At 38.7% G+C, this 21,408-nt stretch overlaps 1 non-coding gene across 1 annotated transcript; it reads left to right on the forward strand.

Annotated features, from left to right (window-relative positions):
• The first annotated feature begins 13,977 nt into the window (after window positions 1-13,977).
• On the forward strand, window positions 13,978-14,080 carry LOC130016599 (U6 spliceosomal RNA). Its single transcript, XR_008791244.1, has one exon. It is a non-coding gene; the product is annotated as a U6 spliceosomal RNA (small nuclear RNA).
• Window positions 14,081-21,408: the final 7,328 nt, after the last annotated feature.

The raw sequence follows: 21,408 nt of genomic DNA on the forward strand, positions 1-21,408 counted from the left end.
TGAGTCTCAGTACCATAAAAATTAAAGTTTTAAGAGAATAAATAATCAATTACCATGATTTTTATGATTTTGAAACAGCTATTGAATAACAAATGTATGATCAAAAGTACTAATATCAGTGGTTATATTAAATCGTGACATAAATTTTATAGAATAACTTAAAAATGTCTTTGATGGCTATAATACATTTGATTGCTCTATAATTCCTCTTAAAACTTTAATTTGTTTTTGTGTAGGTCGAATATATTAGAGATTCTGACTTTCTTCTTTCATCTTCCTCCTTATTCTGATGTGAGGGTAATTTTCAATAATTGTCCCTCCTACTCATGTACTTCCAGCATCTAATATCATCATCAACCATGAGTAAAATCTAGGGATTATCCTTAACTTCATATGATGAGTATGGTTTTTGCCACTTATTCAGCTACCTAGAATTACCTGTTTAATTGAATATTAATAATGGGAATAATTGCCACTTTAATTTGGCCCAGATCTATATTCTTTTCTTAACATTCACTCCCATGATCAAACAACTTTAATTTAGGCATTGTTACAAAAACATGAAATACCTTTTATGACCAAAGGTGTTTGCTGGTTCCACTTTCTCTATTCAATATGACTTTAAATCAATTAGAAGTCTGGCCATTTCCCAAAATATCAATCAAAATATCATTGCAAAGTATACCAGGGTGCAACATTCCTTCGTTTTGGCATCATTTTTCCTACAAATATATAATTCTTAGTAGACTAAATAATTAGAGCATATAACAACAAAATCTTACAGATTAGGAAAAAACAGATTGTGGAGATAACAATATTTTAATTTCAAATCAATATTCATTCATTCAGCAAATGACATCCTATTAGCAAGAGGCACTTTTCTAAGCATTGGAGCAGTGAAAAGAATATAAAATGTCTTTGCTTAAATAGAGCAAAATTTATAGTCAGAGGTGGTTGTAATAATCATGCAAATGAAAACAAAACGGTTTCAGAGGGTGAAAAATATTGTGACAATCATAAACCAGATTTATAGCCTCAAAATGCTTTGTTGTTGAGATTTGGTAGCTTCTACATGCAAAAGAATTAACTCAGATCTCTGTCTAATGCCAAGCTCAAAAGTCAGATCAAAATGGGTCAAATACCTCAATATCAGACCTGAATTCATAAGGTACCTGGAGGAAAACATAGGCAGAATACTCCATGATATTGAAGCTAAAGGCATCTTCAAGGATGAAATGCCACAGACCAAGCAAGTGGAAAGAATTGAACAGAAACTTCCTCAAAAAAGAAATTCAAATGGCCAAAAGGCACATGAAAAAATGCTCTACGTTTCTAATCATCAGAGATGTAAATCAAAACAACGAGGAACCATCTTACACCACAGAAACTGGCACGCATCAGGAAGAACAAGAACAACCTGTGCTGGTTCGGATGCAGAACAAAAGGGACACTCATTCATTGTTGGTAGGAATGCTTACTGGTTAAGCCTATTTGGAAAACAATATGAACATTCCTCCAAAGACTAGAAATTGAGGGAGGTACGGTGCCATTGTACCTGTACCTTTGGGGCGAGTGTATCAGCAGCCTGAGGGTGCCTTCAGGCTTCCTGATACCCCAAAATTGCTGCTGTGCCTTTGGCCAGAGTCCAACAACTTGGGACCAAGTTTTCCAAGAAATTAAATGGCCATAAATTAGGTATATGGAGCCACGTCCACAAACCACCTCCGGTTCATCTATACAAGCTCATTTTCTCAAGATTTGGTATGGGCTACCTCCCCCCACTTCCTAATACACATGGAACCACTGGCAGTTATCTCCAATAACCAACTCCAGCACCCTGTAAGCTCTACTACCGGCCTTGCTTCAGAGACTCCTAAATAAATCTCAAAAGAGATCACAGTTAAGTTTAGGCCCATGCATTGCTGAACAGACCAGAGTAAATTGGAGGGTGGTAAATTGGCCTGTGCCCGTCTAAACAGAGTCCCCGGCAGCCACTTGTTTCCACAATCCCAAATTGCCACCATACACCTAGCCTGACTCCACTGTCTCAGGATGGACCTCACTAAGATATAATCTGCTGAAAGTTTTGTAATGTGGATCTTAGTGCAACAACAGCCTGGCCCAGAGACACAGAGTCAAGTCCCAGAAGACACCAGAGTGCCGGAAATCCCTCTGGGCCCCATACCGAGCCAATATCACTGGGGCACCCCAGATGGAGCAGGTGCAGTCTCCCTGTCTGCTCCAGATAGAATCCCGGTGACCAAGAGCTTCCACAAGCAAGGCCCTCAGTATGAGGATTCTAGGACTAAATCTTCAGGCCATATGGTGGCAGAGGACCTGGGCTGTCCCTCTCTGGTCCCCGCCGACCCAGAAGACTGGCTGTCATGCCCACAACTTGCCTCTGGCCACCATCTTAGTGCACCAACAGTTCTAGCACAGAGACTCCCAATTGAATTCCCAAATGGATTAGTGCCATACAGAGATATCTCTGGGTATCCAACCATTTACAATCTAGAAATTTACATTTACAGTCACTGCTGCCGCACTCTCATGATATGCAAAATGAGCAATGGAAAATAAATTATCTAGTGTCTGCCCCTGGAAGGTAGGCTTGAATGGTGGTGAGAAAATTTGAGCAAAACATAATGCCCAAAATTAGAGAGAGAGAGTATTGGGAAAATTGTCCGCCATAGAGGCAGGGTGAGGACTGGAATGTGGGGGTGGAGGATACTGGGGACATTGGTGGTGGAAAATGTGCACTGGTGGAAGGATGGGTGTTCCATCATTGTATGGCTGAATCTCAAACATGAAACCTTTGTAACTCTATTTCATGGTGATACAATAAAATTTTAAAAAAGTAATGTGGAGTTCATGCTCAATTGAATCAGCTTATTCAATGGCTGAACAAACAGCAGTACTCCTACATTATTATAAAAAACTAGAAATTGAGCTTCCATATGACCCAGCAATACCACTCCTGGGAATATATCCTGGAGTAAAAAACACAGTATAAATGATACCTGCACTTGTATGCTCACTGCAGCACTATTCACAATAGCCAGAATCTGGAAAAAACTCAAGTGCCCAAGAACAGATGACTGGTTAAAGAAACTCTGGTACATCTACACAATGGAATACTATGCAGCTGTTAGAGGAGATGAAATGATAAAATTTCTATATAAGTGAATGGACATGGAGATTATCATACTAACTGAAATGTGTCAGAAAGAGAGGAACAGACATAGAAGGACTGCACTCAATTGTGGAATATAAAATAACATAATATGAGACTGACACCCAAGTACAGTAGAGACAGGGCCAGGAAGATTGCTTCATAGTTGGCAACCTGCCTCATGAGCTCGGGTAGAAGGCAGCTGGAATAGAGAAGGGAGCAACAAGTCAATGATGGTTGGAGGGATAGTTCAGAAGGTGAGATGTGTGCTGAAAGTAGATAAAAGAGCAAACATGATGGCCACTCAGTGTCTGTACAGCAAACCATAACACCCAAAACTAGAGAGAGACTATGGGGGAAATTTTCTGCCATGGAGGCAGATGAGGGGAGAATGTGGTGGTGGTGGGGGGGCATTACATTGGTGGTGGAAAATGTGCACTGGTGGAGGAATGGTTATTCAATCATTGTATGACTTAAACTCAAACATGAAAGCTTGGTAACTGTATCTCATGGTGATTCAATAAAATAATTTTTAAAGATCATACAGCACACAGCACAAAGAAGAAAACTGGCTGGAGGGCCCCACAGCTCCCGGAGAATGCTCCAGGTCCCAAACAGAGCCGATATCACCGGGAGGTTCCAGATGGGGTAGGTGCTGCATCCTGCCTTCTCCAGATGGAACCCCGGTGACCATGAGCCTGCAAGCGGGTACCAGGACAATTTTTCCAAACCGTGTGGCTACTTACGTGGCCGCACAACGTCTCCTTATATACAAAATAATCGATGGAAAGTAAATCATCCAACGTTTCTCCCTGAAAATCAGACTTAACTCTTTTGCAAACCACAACACCCAAAAGGAGAGAGAGAACCAGAGGGGAGTGCCCTGCCAGAGAGGCAGGGTGGGCTGGGGGGGATGGAGGGTGGGAGGGATACTGGGATCCATGGTGGTGGGAAATGGGCACTGGTGGAGGAATGGGTATTTGAAATAAATAAATAAAATAATTTTTAAAAATAAAAAATAATTTAAAAAAGATTTGATAGCTTCTTTTTCTCTCCCTTATGTCCCCCACTCTCATTGACTTGAGGAACTGCATAATAAGGAGGAAACAATGAAACAAACATTACACATGATGGTAAAGACAAGAAAAGGAAAAATAAGGAGAAAATGATAACCTGCGTTTATTTAGTCCTGTGTCTTCAAGATCACTGAGCAGTTGCTCAGTGATCCAAGTACAGTTCTGTCCCATTTTTTCAAAGACAGGGCAAGGGGTAGAGAGATAGCACAATGGGCCTGAGAACATGCTTGCATGCAGGATGTCTATACACTCCTTAGTGTCAGCTAATCTCTCAAGTACACTAGGAGTCACCTTCAACACTGGACCACAGTAGCTTTTGAACACTGCTGGACCTGGGCCCCCAAAATGTCCCGCAATATATGAAATGATTAATCAAATTAGCTTTCAAAAATTAAAAACTCAATTTGAATCAAAATTTAGTATAGACCTGCATACAAAATTATTCTCTTCCTAGGATGCCTGTAATAATCAGGAAATTTGTTTCCCATGTCTACTAAGGTTTGTCATTTATAGCCAGGTTCTTTAAAGCTAATAGTAGGTAATTATAGCAAAATGGCAGACCATGAGGAAATAAATGGGAAGCATCCAAGAGTATCATGATTAAAGTAAAATGTTATAAATGACTTAGGTCTAGACATAAGTAATAATATCCTTTTAAAAAATTACCTATTCATAAAAATTTACGCTATTTGGGTCTCCCAAAGAGGAATCAAAAAACGATTCTTGGAGTATCACGCTTCATTCAAGTGAGAGGGGGAATCTGGAGTTCCAACCTCCGTTGACGATCAAGAATCAGGGATGCTGTCTCGTTTGCCAAGGTGTCAAAAATCAGATGGGCTGGACATGTAATGCAATTTGGAGATGACCGCTGAACTAGAGCAGTTACCAACCAGATTCCACAGGAAGTCAGAAGATCGCGGCCACCCATCTACGAGATGGTCAGACTTCTTCAAGACCCTGAATGAACGGTTTGAGGCTCTTAGTATTCCTGGAGCAAGCAGACGCCATTGGGTACACTAGCAGGTGGCAGGGATGAATGGAGATGTTACTGGTGCCCACTCGAGCAAATTGATGAGTAAGGGGATGTCAAGTGATCAAAAATTTACCTGAGTCATTCTACAAGATGATGGAAAACTCTCATTACATGCATTTGTAGAAAAGTAGAACTGAATGGAAAAACAAGTTGTTAAATAAAAGCCTAAGGTTTATAAAAATAGAATAAAATCATATTAAAGTAACAAGGGAGATTTAATATAACACATAGAAAAATAAAAACTCATCAGAAAGATTTTGTGTGTAGAGGCAGCAATTTATGCATTTGTACAAACATTCTGATGAATTATATATCTGAACTATCTGCAAATAAATGGTGCAGAACAGATAATGTTAGAAAGAATTATTACCCATCATTCTTAAATACTGCTCTTTTAGATCTAGGGAAAGTTGTCCTCAGATCCTGAAGTTTGCCAAGGTTTTGTTTAGAGAATGACTTTTTCTATGAGTCATTACCTTCACGATTTCATTTTTCAGAAGGACTCTGAGGAGCTTTCCAGGCCATTGTGGTTATTACCTTCGTTAATAGCTGAATGGTCAACATACAGTTAGAGATTTTTAAGATCTCATTTTATAGATTTAAAAATTATTTGAAAATGATGCCTTTTTGTTTTTGAGCCGGGTGCAGTAAGAATATGATGTTTTCTTCTGTTTTGCTTTTTTTTTAAATTTAACTGGTTATACGTGATAGCCTCTCAGTATCTATATTGCAAACCATAATGCCCAAAAGTAGAGAGAAAGTATGGGGGAAATTGTCTGCTATAGAGGCACGTGGAGAGTTGGGAAGGGGGGGATTATTGGGGACATTGACAATGGAAAATGTGCACTGGTGGAGGAATGGGTGTTTGATTATTGCATGACTGCAACTCAAACATGAAAGCTTTGTAACTGTATCTCATGGTGATTCAATAAAAAAAAAAACACAAAAAACATTAAACTGGTTATATCCAACCCATAGAGCCAACATTACTAGAAACAGCAGTCCCAAACTTCAACAGCCAGTCTTAATAAGTTGCCTGTCAAGGTGGCAGGCTGGGGATGGAGGGAGCAGTGGGGAAGGAAAGGAATCCGGGAACCCTGGGGAGAAAACACTGGTGATATGGTTGGTGCTAAGTCATAGGGTGTCTAAACCCAACTTTGAGTAACTTTGTAAACCATAGTGTTTTAATAAAATCTTTAAAAAATTCTTCAAGTGCATAAATTTACAATGAAACAAAATTATTAGGAAAAAATTAAACTGATCACGTTTTTCAATGTGACTTCTCTTAATGTTGAACTATTGGTTTTGAATCATGTAAACCCATTATTATATTGTAGTCTATTTTCTTCTCAAAAGGTGAATATAAAGTTCTTAATTCTGTTTTATTATAGTTCTCAGAATGACAAAAATCAGAATCTACAAAACTATCAATGATACCAAAATTCAGAAACATGCAGCAATTCAATGAATTTATGTGGTTTTCTTGTTCATGTAATTCTACCAGAGATCACTTTTAAACTGATTCTGTCTTAAATAGTCCCTTGACACGGTGTACATAGAAAGAACACAGATTTTATCCCCAGATCATCCACAGTCAAAAGGTGAAACCAAAACTTAAATAATTACAAATGATGCTACCTATATGTTACGGTATCTTAGAATCTTTTGTTCAGATAGTTATAGAGATGACCTAAGGAAAATGGAAGAGAGACTACTCTTAAGTTGCAAGGATCATTACGTTTGAGTTCATGCAGAGGTCTTAAAGAGATACAGGACAAAGGTTGGCATAGAGGAGATTATGAGAAAAAAATAGGGGCTTTCCTTTTTGGTATAACCAAAACATTTGATCCAATGAGCAACTTCCATTCCACTCCACTACCATGAACATACAACATTTTCTTCTAATAACTAAATAATATTTGTCCTTTATCATCCAGGCTCACAGTCCATTTAACAGGAATAGGCATATAAACCCATCTAACTTCAAAGGCATTCGAAGTTCTGTTCTTCCAAATGCACAAAAATAAGACAACCAGAAAATAGAATACCCAGAAAATATAACTAGCATATAGTCTCATGACTCCTATGCTTTGATTTTGTGACTGCTCCATCTTTACTTATAAACACCACTTCTTTTATTTGTGTTAAAGCTTTTGTGAACAAGCACTGATTCCCCAAATGAAAGGAAGTGCTTTTCTTCTTTGTGTACATTTATATTTAGCAACAGAATATAAGAAATCTCTGCTAGGACAGTCATCTTTATTTTCTCCTCTATTCAATGTCTTATCCAATTATCAAAGATATCAACAGAACTCAAAAAGAAATGGACCAAAGCTTCCATAATTACATAAAGCTAATCCCTTGATTTTCACTGTTGCCTGTCATCAATCTACACAGTGACTCACATTTAGGAAGAAAAGATGAATTTATTCTTTGTCCTATCAGCTGAAGCTACATTAATTCCCCTATTCCTAGGAAAATAGCTCATCTTTTGTCATTCTCTGGAGTCTACTCTGTTGTATCAGACGAATGAACTGTTTGAGGACTAAAACGTTGAATTTTATTCTTGGCCACATCACTAACTAGGTTTGAAGTTCTTATTAAAATGGCTTATTTATCTGTGAGTTTTCTCTTCAAAAGTAGAATAACCACAATGATCCATAAGTAGAAGATCTGCAATAAAATTGTATATTTGTCCTTTATCCCTCCTTGATTCCTCAACTCTCATCTGAACAGACAGTACTAACCATATTTGAATAAAGTCCATTGTATTTTTAAGGTTATTGTAGCAATTTTTGCACATATACATTAGATTATTTGGTACAAGTATAGATCTACTACTTAATACTGGAAAATTCTGTATCACATACTGTAGCAAACATAGAATAAATGAATATCATCTGATCTCTATGTAACACGGTGGTTGAGATGATAATATCCAATTATGTAAGCAATGGCTTTTGTCATAGTTCATGGAAATGAGAAAGTACTATTTCCCTACAAATTATAAAGAATGTGTCGTTATTCTTGCAAGCAGGATACATGTTGTTTTTATCGTCTACTTCCAAAATCAATTTCAACCCATGGCAATGGTAGATGCTCAATAAATTTTTTTACTACCCAGTCTCTGAGAATGCCTTCTCCTGCTCAAAGTAAACCTATAAGAGAAGACACATATTCTAATGTTTCAACTATCTGCACATTGATAGGAATTTTGATAAATCAGTGTGATTAAAAAAGAGAGCAGTCATTTGTCACACACACCTGTGCTCCAATCCTGGTTCTGCCTATAAAATCTGTGCTCTTGAGCAAGCAAAATCAGATTTAGGGTTTCACATAGTAAATGGAATCATGCATCTAAAATGCTTTGTATAACCCCTAGCAAATCTTTAGGATCCCCACAGTGGTAGAACTCATCTTGTATCCTTTTAGTATCTATGTAAACAAAATATAAGGCATTAAAATCCGGCAATCATAAGTAATGACTGTACTTCAATCCTGCAATGCATTAGAATCAGTGGTCAGTTTTCATCTTCCTGCCCCAGGATGTCTATATTCTTGCATTTGCTATGTAAGTATCAATAGTGTTTATATATTTAGCTCACATAATTCAAGAGGAAATATTTATACAATCGTCATAACTGAGATGTATTTATAGAGATTGAGGAAATGACTTGAAAGTCACTTGACTTCTAACAACCAAGGAACCCTCAAACAGGAAAGGAAAACAATCCGTCACTTTTTTTGGACATCCACTTAGTACATTAACTGACCTATGGAAATTCATTCTATAGAGAGAAATTTTGTATTAATTTATTTCAGTACTTCTTAAAATACCTATCACCTAGTTTGTCCTTGGGTTTTTCCCCATTTCAGAGTCCTTTCCTTTTTAAAGGAGAGAACACATAAAGGGTGGGATAAAGTACTAAATATATTTTGATTTATGCTACTTTGGAGGCAAGAATTCCACTGAAATCATATATTCTGAATCCAAACCATATCTTTCCAGATTTATTGTCTGAGAGGCTGTTCCTTTCCTATTAGCTTTAATTCTTCCTTTGTTTGTTGATTTTACTGAAAATGAAGAGCATTAAGCAGAAATCCATTAAGCATTATAGTATAAAGACATAAATACACAAGATGATGAAGTGACCTTGCTTTGTGGGACCTTCAATATGGGCACAAGCAAACAATGGAAAATTTCTCCAGAAAAGTCTATTTATTAAAAGACCCCAGATTTAGGGAACCTAGGGGTGAGCACAGGCATCAGCCACTCTACAATGATTTTGGGAAAACATAGTCTCTCTGAAACTTTGGGATATATTCCTCCCTAAAGGAAGTGAATTTTTTTGAGTTATTTATCAAAGATGCCCCCTCACCTTGCACCTTTCCCAGACTACGATCGAACTGATTAACTACTTTTTGACAGGGTGAATGGAGGAATATGTGAACCTATATTCCCTCTTCAATATGGAACAACAGGTCTCTCTTCCCTACAGGAAAACTTGAGGTGAATATGGTAGCCGCAAAAAAGGAAAAACAGCAAAATGTTTGATACGAAAGATATAACAAGGGAGGACAGTTTTTGCTATTGCTTGGGTGATGAGGGAGATTTTGCCAAAGAGTTAATTTAGAAATACTGATAGGTAGGCAGAAGCTTGGACAATAAACGGAGCCAATTAAATTGGACAATAAAATTATTTAAATAATTTCAAAAATTATTTAAATTTTTTTAAATAATTCAACTGAATTATCTCAAACAGTGACATAGTACGTTCTCATTACATAGGAGACCTTAAAATCATTGTTATTTCCCCAACCTTCGAAAACTGTCCTACCATCAGTACCCTCTAAGATGACTTTGCTAGGGAAGGAAATAGCCCCAAACTTATGTCACCTTCCTGGAACTTGACTGCTTAATGTGAAGATTTTAAAAAGCTGGAGTAATCACTGATTCTCAGTTGGGACACCTTCGACAAGTCATCCCAGACACAGGGTTTTTACTTCTGATGACACTATGTCCCTCTGGCTTTTTTCCTCTGTCAACACTGCCTATCCACCAACATCTCTGAATACAAGTGTAGTCTTACTATGCACAAACCCTCATAGAACTTCCTGCATGCCAATCTCCACCTCGAGGGATCTCACATGTGACATCGTGATATTTCCAAAGTGTTTATCACCTCTACATTATAACTGAAAACTGGTTTTTAAGTTTTAAGCTTCACCCAAGCCCTATGAAATCATCTACTGATCTGACTTTCTGATTTTGGGTCTCTTTCCTACGTTTTTGCATCTTGGAAACCTCCATTTCTGCCTGCTTCCAACCCACAATGCAACACTAAGACACCAGTCTTGAGGAAAGGTGTCAAGTTTTAGTCCCTATTTTCCTATTCCTGTTCCCATAGTTTTAGTTTCTAGAAAGGCAAAGCCTACACAACACACGTTTTTAAATGTAATTTCCAAGTACAAAGTCAAGCACTGATTTCACCCATTTATCTTCCAAAGGACCATCCATTCTAGTCTATTGTCTTATTGATTAAAGTCTCAATGAAATGAAATATTGGGTATTATAAACAATCCTTTGTTTTGACATAGTATTCCAAACCTAAGGAATACAATAAAAATACAAATATAAAGCATTTGCAGGTTTTGCAAAATATTTTATTAAACTAATGAAGGCTATGAGATTTGGTCCCAGTTCTCCTGTAAAACCATTGAAATGAAAAGTTGGTAAGCAAGGTTAAACCAGCTGACAATGAAAGAAGAGACAAACTCCAAAGATAACTTTAAAATACTTGAAGAGAAAATAATTTGATCTTCGGGAGATAAAGAACTCTTGGACTTAAGGAAAGTACTGATCATTAAAACAAACAATCAAAAAACAACCAAAAAAACTCTTTTAAAGTCATGATATAAAAGACCGGTGGCAAGTGAAAGCTATTTTACCCAAATCTCATTGATTTATAATAAAAATCATGCATCTGTTTTAAAATAATTAAATCTACTTGACCTGTTTGTTCAGAGTTAGATCAGTATTGCTTTCACAACCTATACTTTAAATACACGATTAATATATAAATAAACTTACTTTAATAATTGTTTCATTTATCACACATAATACAAACAAATTTGTTATATTATATACTACAAAATATGTATCCTTGTAGCCAGAGAGATGGTTCAGCAGATAGGGTACTTTTCTTATATACTGGGTTCGAACCCCCAGCATCACATATGGTCTCTTAAGCCCACCAAGAGTGATTCCTGAGCCAGGAGTAAACCCTGAGCACTGCCGGATAAACAAGAAAAAATATAAAAACATCTTTCTGTGGATTTTACATGCTCTTACCTAAGCAAAACCCTAACTAAGTTTTGAACACCCCATCCTCCTGATCTAAAGCTGACCTCTACCTTCTCCATCTATGTCTACGGCACTCTGCCTCCTCTATACCTTTGTTGTCAAGTTATTACCTTTCTATCCAGGGACACAGCACCCTAATAACTCCAGATCTTTACTCTTGTTCCTTTTAGCTCTGAAACAGTAGTTCAGAGTCTACACTTTCGCATTTTATTAAATAAAAGACATCATTTCCATTAAATAGGAATCAAACAAAATTGCAAATGCTACACCCTAGAAAACAGAATTCGGGGAACTGTGCTTTGTATATGCAAGAGTCCTGCTCCATCCCCAGCACTCATGACCCCTGGAGCACTGCCAGAAGTGAACAGCTTTAAACCATCCTGTGTGGTTGGCAGAGTTTGGCTGGGAGTGACTCCAAAGTCTTGAGCACAGTTTGGAAGCTCCCGAAATAAAACTAATTACAGGTACATAGCATAGAAATGCATCTATAGAGACATAAGTGTCTCTTTGTGTATAAAATATGGACCTATTTGTCCATATTTGTCCTATATGTACATGCATGTATGATTCTCCATTTCAATGTATAAATCATTAAAAAATCCTATTTAAGCCATTTAAAAATTTATGCTAAATACATAAGTAAAATGTAATAGATTGAGCGTCTAATGAATAGAGGCAAAGTGGTTTTAATTCCCGCCCCCATCCCCAAAGTCTTGGGTCTTATATAAATAAGACTAAATGACTAGAGTAACTGTGACAATGTGGGAAGTTATAAAATTTTGCTAAAAATATTAAAATAAAATTAAAAAACCTCTTCCTGGAAGGTACTACTGGCATGAAAAACAACCAGAACATCCATCAAATTAAAATCATGTATGAAGCAAAATCCCATTTGCATGAAGAATAACAGAGCATCAATCAGAAGAAACACATGGATATGGTAAAAATACAGAGGGAAGAAAAATCTGAAGAGGGAACTAGAAACCAAGAATACAAAGAGGATGGATACAAGGATTTTGCATAGAATAAGACCTCTCTACAAAGTTCAGCAAAAAGGGAGCACAAGAGTGCTCGACTATTTGTAAAATGAGAGTAAAGTCGAACCGTAAAGAGGGAAAGGAAGGAAAGTAGAGAGAGGGTGGGGTGAGAGGCGAGGAGGGAAGATTTCATCTTGGAGAGGAGACTAGGCATGAGGTCTGAAAGGAGATAATCACCCAGCCCAGCAGCCAGCAGCTAAAGGGTTTGGCAGGCAGTAGGAAGCAGGTGTGCTTAGCCATAAAACAAGCACTGCCTGCCAGGCGCTGGCGTCTTCCCAGATTCATGTGAACTGTACAGGCATATGGGGTTGATGATAAAGAGTGACAGGAGGGAGATGCAAGACTAGAAACCGGGTCACATGCAGAACCTGGCTGTCTCATATATCCTCAAACCCCTGCAGACTCTCTCCTACTCAAAGTTTGGATATCTAGTAGGAAAGAATAATTTGGCAGGTGCTTCATCTATTCTTCAACCCAGTTGTAGGGAATGTGTCTTGGGGGAGTGCTTTTTTTTGCCATGGTGAGAATGTCAGAATAGAAGTTTGGAATTCAAGCAGAAGAGACTGCAACCAGGCACTAGTTCCCTGGTTTCAGTACCTCCCAGAGTCTCTGTGTTCCCATCTGGAAAAGGAGAAGGGGAAGATTTGATGGTGGATTCCGTTCGATGTTATCTGTGTACATGCTTGTGCCAGCTTGAGCTGAATAGCGTTCTTTTTCTTGGACACTGCCAGAGCCTTTCTCTCCGTCTGTTTCTCTGTTTCTCTCTCGCTGTGCCTCTCTTTTTATGTCTTTCTCTATGTCACACAAACATACAACACACACAGGAGTCCAGGTAGAGTCAGGGCTGCCAAACGTCCATCTCATCTCGTAGTGTGACAAGAAGCTCTGATATGCGTTTCCTTCTTCACTGATGAAATCGCATTTATTATTGGGTACCAGTCCTAAGTCCAAAATTAGATAGGAGGAGCTATAAATGGGGAACCAAAAAGGTAATAAATACTCTGATTTCTCCCCTGGAGACAGAGACCAGGAGCATACCCTTTGGAAGATCCCAGTTCAATGAACTAGTGTCTTCAGCTATAATCAAGATTCTTCAAAGAAGCAAAAGCAGGAGCTGGAATGAGAGAACAGTAGGGAGGGCATTTGCCTTGCATGCGGCTGAACTAAATTCGATCCCCAGCATCCCAGATGGTCCCCCAAGCATGACTAGGAGTAATTCCTGAGTGCAGAGCCAGGAGTAACCCCGGAGCATTGCCAGGTGTAACCCCAAAAAAATAATTTATAAAAGAAGGAAAGTGCTCTCTTCGCAGCACATATACTAAAATTAAAACAATACAGAGATTAGCATGGCCTCTGCGCAAGGATGACACACAAATTCATGAAGCGTTCCATATTTTTGAAAAGAAAACTACAGGCCAATATCCCTGATGAACACGGATGCCAAGATTCTGAACAAAATACTAGCAAATAGAATTCAACTACTAATCACAAAGATCATACACCATGACCAAGTAGGATTCATCCCAGGGATGCAAGACTGGTTTAATACTTGGAAATCAATCAACATAATCCATCATTACAACAAAAGAAAAGATAAAAATCACATGATCATATCAATAGATGCAGAGAAAGCATTTGACAAGATCCAGCACCCGTTTATGATGAAAACCCTTGCCAAAATGGGGATAGTAGGGACTTTCCTCAATATAGTTAAAACCATCTACCACAAGCATACAGCAAGCATCATCCTCAATGGGAAAAAACTGAGAGCCTTCCCTCTAATATCAGGGACAAGACAAGGATGTCCACTCTCTCCACTGCTGTTGAATATAGTACTGGAAGTACTTGCAGTAGCGATTAGGCAAGAAAAAGATATTAAGGGCATCCATGTAGGAAAGGAAGAAATCAAGCTTTCACTATTCGCAGATGATATGATACTATACTTAGATAACCCTAAAACCTCTACCAAGAAACTCCTAGAAACAATTGACTTGTATAGTAAAGTTGCAAGCTATAAAATCAATACCCAAAAGTCCATGGATTTCCTATATGCAAATAGTGAAAGAGAAGAAAGTGATATGAAGAAAACATTCCTGTTCACAATTGTACGTCAGAAAATCAACTATCTAGGAAATCAGCTTAACTAAGGAAGTAAAGGACCTGTACAAAGAAAACTACAAAACGCTACTTCAGGAAATAAAAGAGGATACGAGGAAATGGAAAAATATCCCCTGTATTTGGATCGGGAGAATTAACATTGTCAAAATGGCAATACTTCCCAAAGCACTGTACAAATTCAACGTGATCCCTATTAAGATACCCATGACATTCTTCAAAGAAATGGAGCAAACAATCCTGAAATTTATATGGAACAATAAGCTCCCATGAATAGCTAAAGCAATTCTTGGAAAAAAGAAAATGGGAGGAATCAACCTCCCTAACTTCAAACTCTACTACAAAGCAGTAATTAAAACAGCATGGTACTGGAACAAAGGCAGAGCTGTAGACCAATGGAGCAGGGTTGAATATACAGGCATCTCGCCCCAAGCACACGACCATCTAATCTTCGATAAGGGGGCAAGAAAAGTGAAGTGGAGCAAGGAAAGCCTCTTTAACAAATTGTGCTGGCAAAACTGGAAGGTTACATGCAAAAAACTGGACTCATATACTCATATCTCTGCCTAACGCCTTGTACAAAAGTAAGATCAAAGTGGATTAAAGACCTCAATATCAGACCGAAATCCATAAGGTACATTGAGAAAAAGTTGTCAATACCCTCCATGACATTGAAGCTAATGGTATCTTCAAAGATGTCACGCCACTGGCCAAGCAAGTGAAAACACAGATAGACAAATGGAACTATCTTAAACTAAGAAGCTTCTGCACCTCCAAAGAAACAGTGACCAAAATACAAAGACTAGGAAAGGATATTCACCGAATACACATCTGACAAGGGGTTGATATCAAGGATTTACAAAGTACTCGTTGAACTCCACAAGAAGAAAAAATTCAACCCCATCAAAAAATGGGGCGATGAAATGAATAGAGACTTTCTCAAAGAAGAAATCCGAATTGCTAAAAGGCACATGAGAAAATGCTCCACATCATTAATCATCAGGGATATGCAGATCAAAACCACAATGAGATATCATTTCACACCACAGAGACTGGCCCACATCCACAAGAACAAAAGCAGCCAGTGCTGGCGCAAATGTGGTGAGAAAAGGACCCTTCTTCACTGATGGTGGGAATGCCGACTAGTTCAGCCCTTTTAGGAAACCGTATGTATGATTCTCCAAAAATTAGAAATTGAGCTCCCATTTGACCCAGCAATACCAATCCTGGGAACATATCCCAGAGAGGCAAAAAAGTATAGTTGAAGTGACATCTGCACTTGTTTGTTCACCGAAGCACTCTTTACAATAGCCAGAATCTGGAAAAAAACCTGAGTGCCGAGAACAGATGACTGGTTAAAGAAACTTTGGTACATTTCCACAATGGAGTACTATGTAGCTGTTAGAAAAGATGAAGTCATGAAATTCACATGTAAGTGGTACTACATGGAAAGTATCATGTTAAGCGAAATGACTCAGAAAGAAAGGGATAGACATAGAAAGTTTGCATTCATATGGGGAACATAAAGTAACAACATAGGAGACTAATACCCAAGAGTGGCCGAGATTAGTACCAGGAGTTTTGCTCCATGACTTGGAAGCCAGCCACACATGCTAGGGGAAAAGGGAGCTCAGATAGAGAAGGGAGCACCAAATAAAGGGTGTTAGGAGAATCCTCCCAGGATGGGAGAAGCATGCTGAAAGTAGACTATAGACCAAACGTGATTGCCACCCAGTGCCTCTTTTGCAAACCACAACACCCAAAATGAGAGAGAGAGAGAGAGAGAGAGAGAGAGAGAGAGAGAGAACAAAAGGAAATGCCCTGCCACAGAGGCAGGGTGGGATAGGGAGGATGGGGGGGGTTGGAGGGATACTGGGACCCGTGGTGGTGGAAAATGGGCAATGGTGGAGGGATGGATACTTGATTATTGTATAACTGAAACCTGAGCACATAAATTTGTGGGTCTATAACTGTACCTCATGGGGTTTCACTAATAAAAATTTTTAAAAAAGCTAATGTTTAAAGTAAACAATTTTATAAAGTGCAGATTATATGTATTGCATAAATAAATATAATTTGTATAGTAGAAAAATAAAGAAATGAGCATACAAAATTCTGAAGGATTAAAGAGTTTCCAGCGCTAATGTTCAGTCAGCTCACAGGAGACTGCACAAGCAAGATAACTATGAGCGCCAATGGCCTAGTTCAAATCTGAAGGTCTGAGAACATGTGAAGCAGAAGAGAAGTTTCCAGTCTAAGAGCCAAAAACAAAGAAAAGTTAAAATATCAGTTTGAGTCCAAAGGCACAAAAATATACTCTGATGTCCAAGCTCAAGTAAGTTGAGGAGGCATAATTCTTCCTATTATCAGGAGACTCAACCTTTTGGTTCTACTCAGACCTTCCTTTTGATTGGATAGGGTCTACCCACTTAAGGGATAGAGTTTGCTCTCCACCTACCAATTGAAAATTAATCTTATCCAGAAACACTTTCATGCACATACTCGGAGTCCTTTTTGACCATACTTGGGCACTCTATGTTCCAGTAAAGTTTGCACCTAGGAATATATATCACATTAACCAAACGATATGGAAAGAAGTAAGTAGGGAATGAAGAGAACCTGTAATGAGAAATTTAAGACCCCTTGAATTCATTTACATTTAATATCCTTCATGAAGAAAAGTAAAATGCTTACATCCTGTAGAATTCTTCAAATGAGGCACAGAAGAAAATGACTCTATTCCATTATGAAGAAGACTAGATATGGATTTTTCTAAGAGAAACTGGGGTCTTAACAATGTCTAGAGGTATGATTATGATCCCATATGTGTTGACGTTAACATGGGCATTTTAATTGCTTTGTTTCATATTTTCTGCAGACTAACCCTCAGAGCTAAGCTCCATGTGAAGAGGCAGAACTTTGAAAGGTTAAGTAATAAGGTTTTTGGTTGGTTAGTATAAGTTTTCTCTAGATGCAAAAAAACCTTCAAAAGCCCATAAACCTTCTAGATTTGAGTTTCAACAAAGTTTATACAAAGTACTCGTTGAACTCCACAAGAAGAAAAAATCCAACTCTATCAAAAAATGGGGCTATTTGGAGTTGTATAAACCTCCAAATCTCTCTTTTCGCAGGGCACTCCAAAAAGCACTCATGCCTGCAAGCATCAAACTCACCAAGATACATATTATCCAAAACAGTTTACACTAACTAGATCTGAGTTTGCATTCTGAACCTCCAATTAGGGTGTATAAATTGGGATCCAAAAACCAAACTTTTTTATTGTTTCCCTGTCAGGATTTTTTGCATGAGTTTTCTGGCACATAAACCTCTTATGAAATTTGATGTGCAAATATGTTTAAAGCACTTAGAACTATGGCTGGAACATGGGTCAGGAAGATGAAAAATCAGCCTTTGAACTCTTATTATTGCCTAATGTCAACCTCCAGTTCCAATCTTGACTAGATTTATTTAATTTTTTGGCTTCCCAGTAGGAATATTTTCAGAACTATTACCTGAATTCAGGCATCTTTTGGTTTTCACTTTAGAAAAGTTGCTCTTGCTACAAATTTGACTTGGTTCTCTCTACTTCAAACTCGTTTTCTTGGCTTTTTCTATACACTGACTCCACTGAAATACACACCTGCTGTCATCCATGCCCCACTCCCTGCTGGTCTGCCAGTCTTGGGGGCTGCTCCTCCTATTTACATAGAAATGTGTCAGTTTCCCTTTTCCAAAAGTTCCCTTTGATTTGAATGAACAGCCTCATCATCCCAGTTCACCCCTTCCAAAGTGACTCTCATAAAATAGAAACCAGAACATTTGAAAATTGCCTCCAGTCCTTTCTGTGAGAGTCTTCTGTGAAAATCTCTGCAGCTGCAAGCTTTAGTAACGACCTTCAGTCGCTTGGAGAATGTATAATTCATTCCCCACCTATCTTCTCTAATCCCACTCTCGTAAAATAAATATTAACTGAACATATCTGCTAAAACAAGCCCAAATCAAGTCTCTTATCAAATGAACTCAGAGGCAGAACAAAATGCTGAGAAGCTCGTCAAAAGGAAATGCCTTTTTGGGAAGAAATATTGAAGAAGAAAAAAAAGTGCCAGAGAGACAGCACAGCAGGCCTGGCACTGTGAGGTTTGCTCAGACAAAATGGCTACCAGGACCAAATGGCAACAGGCTGATGAGACAAAAACATTCCAGAGTCAGGAATCCCCCTGCCTCCAGCTCAGAAGACAGGACTTGAGGCCCACCTGGCCACAGGTAACCTGCCAGACCAAGCACATGGGTTCTGTTGGTCTTTGTTCCCTTGTCCCCTTTTCCCGTCCAAGACACTTTAAAAGCCCCCTTAATCTCTCCCTGGGTGCAGCTCTGCTCTAGCCTCATCCAAGGTTGGTGGAGTTCTCCTGGGAGTACAACCCAATAATTTTCAATCCTCTCCCATTTCCTTCACTTAATTTGTCTCTGTCCTTCCGTCTGCGCTGGATAGGGTTCCCAAATCTCTCACTTACCTTGCACACAACCAACCTGGTACAATTGCCAGCACTAACTTTGGTTCCATGAATACCAACAGGGAGCAGGAATCAACCCTGTGCACTGCCAAAACAAAATTAAATAAAGAAATTCAATAAATAAATACAGAACATGAAAGCAACTCCCTTTGACTCACAGTTCCATTCAAGACAGTTCAATAAATCTTTCTTGAACAGCCCATATGCAGCACTCAAGAGAAAGAGAGGACATAAAACTGGATACGAAGTTAGAAGAAGTGAATCCACTTCTGTCCTCACTTCAGAGGTAGATTCAAATTTCTTATTGACTCTGGTCAATTTTGAACATAAGAAAAACATCTCTCAGAGACTCGTTTGAGGTGGGATAATAATACAATTGCTGTTACCAGAATCCTTCAAAACCTGCTCCCACCCTTGGCACCCACCTGGCACCCATAAAGTGTGGTGAGTGTGTCAGCAATAAGAGAGAAGGGTCTTATAGAATATTAGAAGAAAAAGAAAAAGATTGTCATTCTGTTGCCCGACTGAATCATGGAATAGACAGTGTACTCTTTCTAGTTCAATTTAGCAGAATTGGTTGTTTCTGTTTTTTTTTTTCCTTTCATGAAAATTTGTAAATCCCACTGGCCTTTAAAATAACTGTCCCAATCCAATTCTAATTTAGCCCACTCCAGTTCTAATCTCCTAATAGTACATTTGCCGGGTGCTAAAAAGAGAGACTAGAAGATAAAGCTAGAAATATACCATAGCTCAAGGTGATTAGAATTTGTCCTCAAAGAATGATCTGATAACCTGACCCTCTTGTTTGAACTTTTGCATCACTGTCCTTGGAAACTTTCCTCCTTCTGGATTAGATCACTTGGTACATTATGGCACCAGGAATGTCCTGTGGAGGCACAAATATCTGACTTCTCATCAATAAGAGGGGAACAACAAGATTCTATAGATGGCGCATAGGAAATACTCCCTGCTAGACCACAGCTACAAAAGTCAATGTTAAAATTTTCTATAAGGTAAAGGTAAAGGCCCTCCCGTTGATCGTCGATTTGCTCGAGCGGGCCCAGTAACGTCTCCATTGGAGACTTTGTTGTTACTGTGTCTGGCATATTGAATACTCTCGGTAGCTTGCCGGGCTCTCCGAGAGGGGCGGAGGAATCAAACTCGGGTCGGCCATGTTGGCCGCTTGTAAGGCGAACGCCCTACTGCTGTGCTATCGCTCCAGCCCAAAATTTTCTATAAGAAAGGGTATTGTCTAAATAGATAACACATCCTTTCCAATAAACAAAAGGCAGGGACAGACAAAGCACAGTGCTGAGAAAGATTTAGGACCAATGCTGATGGGCTTTTATTCCACACTGGCCACATCATCTTCCTCCAAATGCTTAGGTTTCTCCTTGCAGCTCCCTTTCCAACAAAATCCTTCCTGGCTTTCCAAAGATAAAGAAAAAACTTGTGAACAGACCAAATGGATAGTCAGATCCTAAAAATACCAGAGATTTTCTAGTCACTAAGACAGTGGTGCGGATGGAGGCAGAGATGGTGGGGGGGAGGGGGAGATGAAAAAAAATCTCTTGACTTCCAAAAGGTAAGCAGCAGGGCTCAATGAAAACTAGGTATGGGCTCTCCACCAAGAAAAACTCACCAAGAGGAATGATAGACTGAAAATGCAAATGCTTAGGGAAATATTTGTGCCATTAAAATCAAAGGCCAACACCAAATAGGACAATACAGAGAAAAGGTTACAAATGCTTTAGAAACCTTCAAGGAAAACAATACTTCATCCTCGGCAGGTTCCTTCCAATGTACCTTTGTGAAAGCATCATTAAACCAGCATGGGCTTAATGAGGTAACCCAACTCATCCAGTTACTAAACAAACAATAAGCTCTGCTCCTACTTCCAAAAGGGCTCTCCCGCCCACACACCTTCCCTGGCTCAAAATAAGGACTGAAGTTCTCAGACATTTCTTTGCTCCAGTCTGGATTCGTTTTTTTTTTTAAAGTCTACTGAAGCAGGTACAGAAGGTATTAAGAAATCAGATATGCTAACAAGTTTATTTCTTGCATTGTCATCTGTCCACTAATACTGACTTTTGGAAGGAA

The sequence above is a fragment of the Sorex fumeus genome, unplaced genomic scaffold (assembly GCF_029834395.1).
Source record: "Sorex fumeus unplaced genomic scaffold, SorFum_2.1 ptg000157l, whole genome shotgun sequence".
In the NCBI taxonomy this organism is placed as follows: Eukaryota; Metazoa; Chordata; class Mammalia; order Eulipotyphla; family Soricidae; genus Sorex; species Sorex fumeus.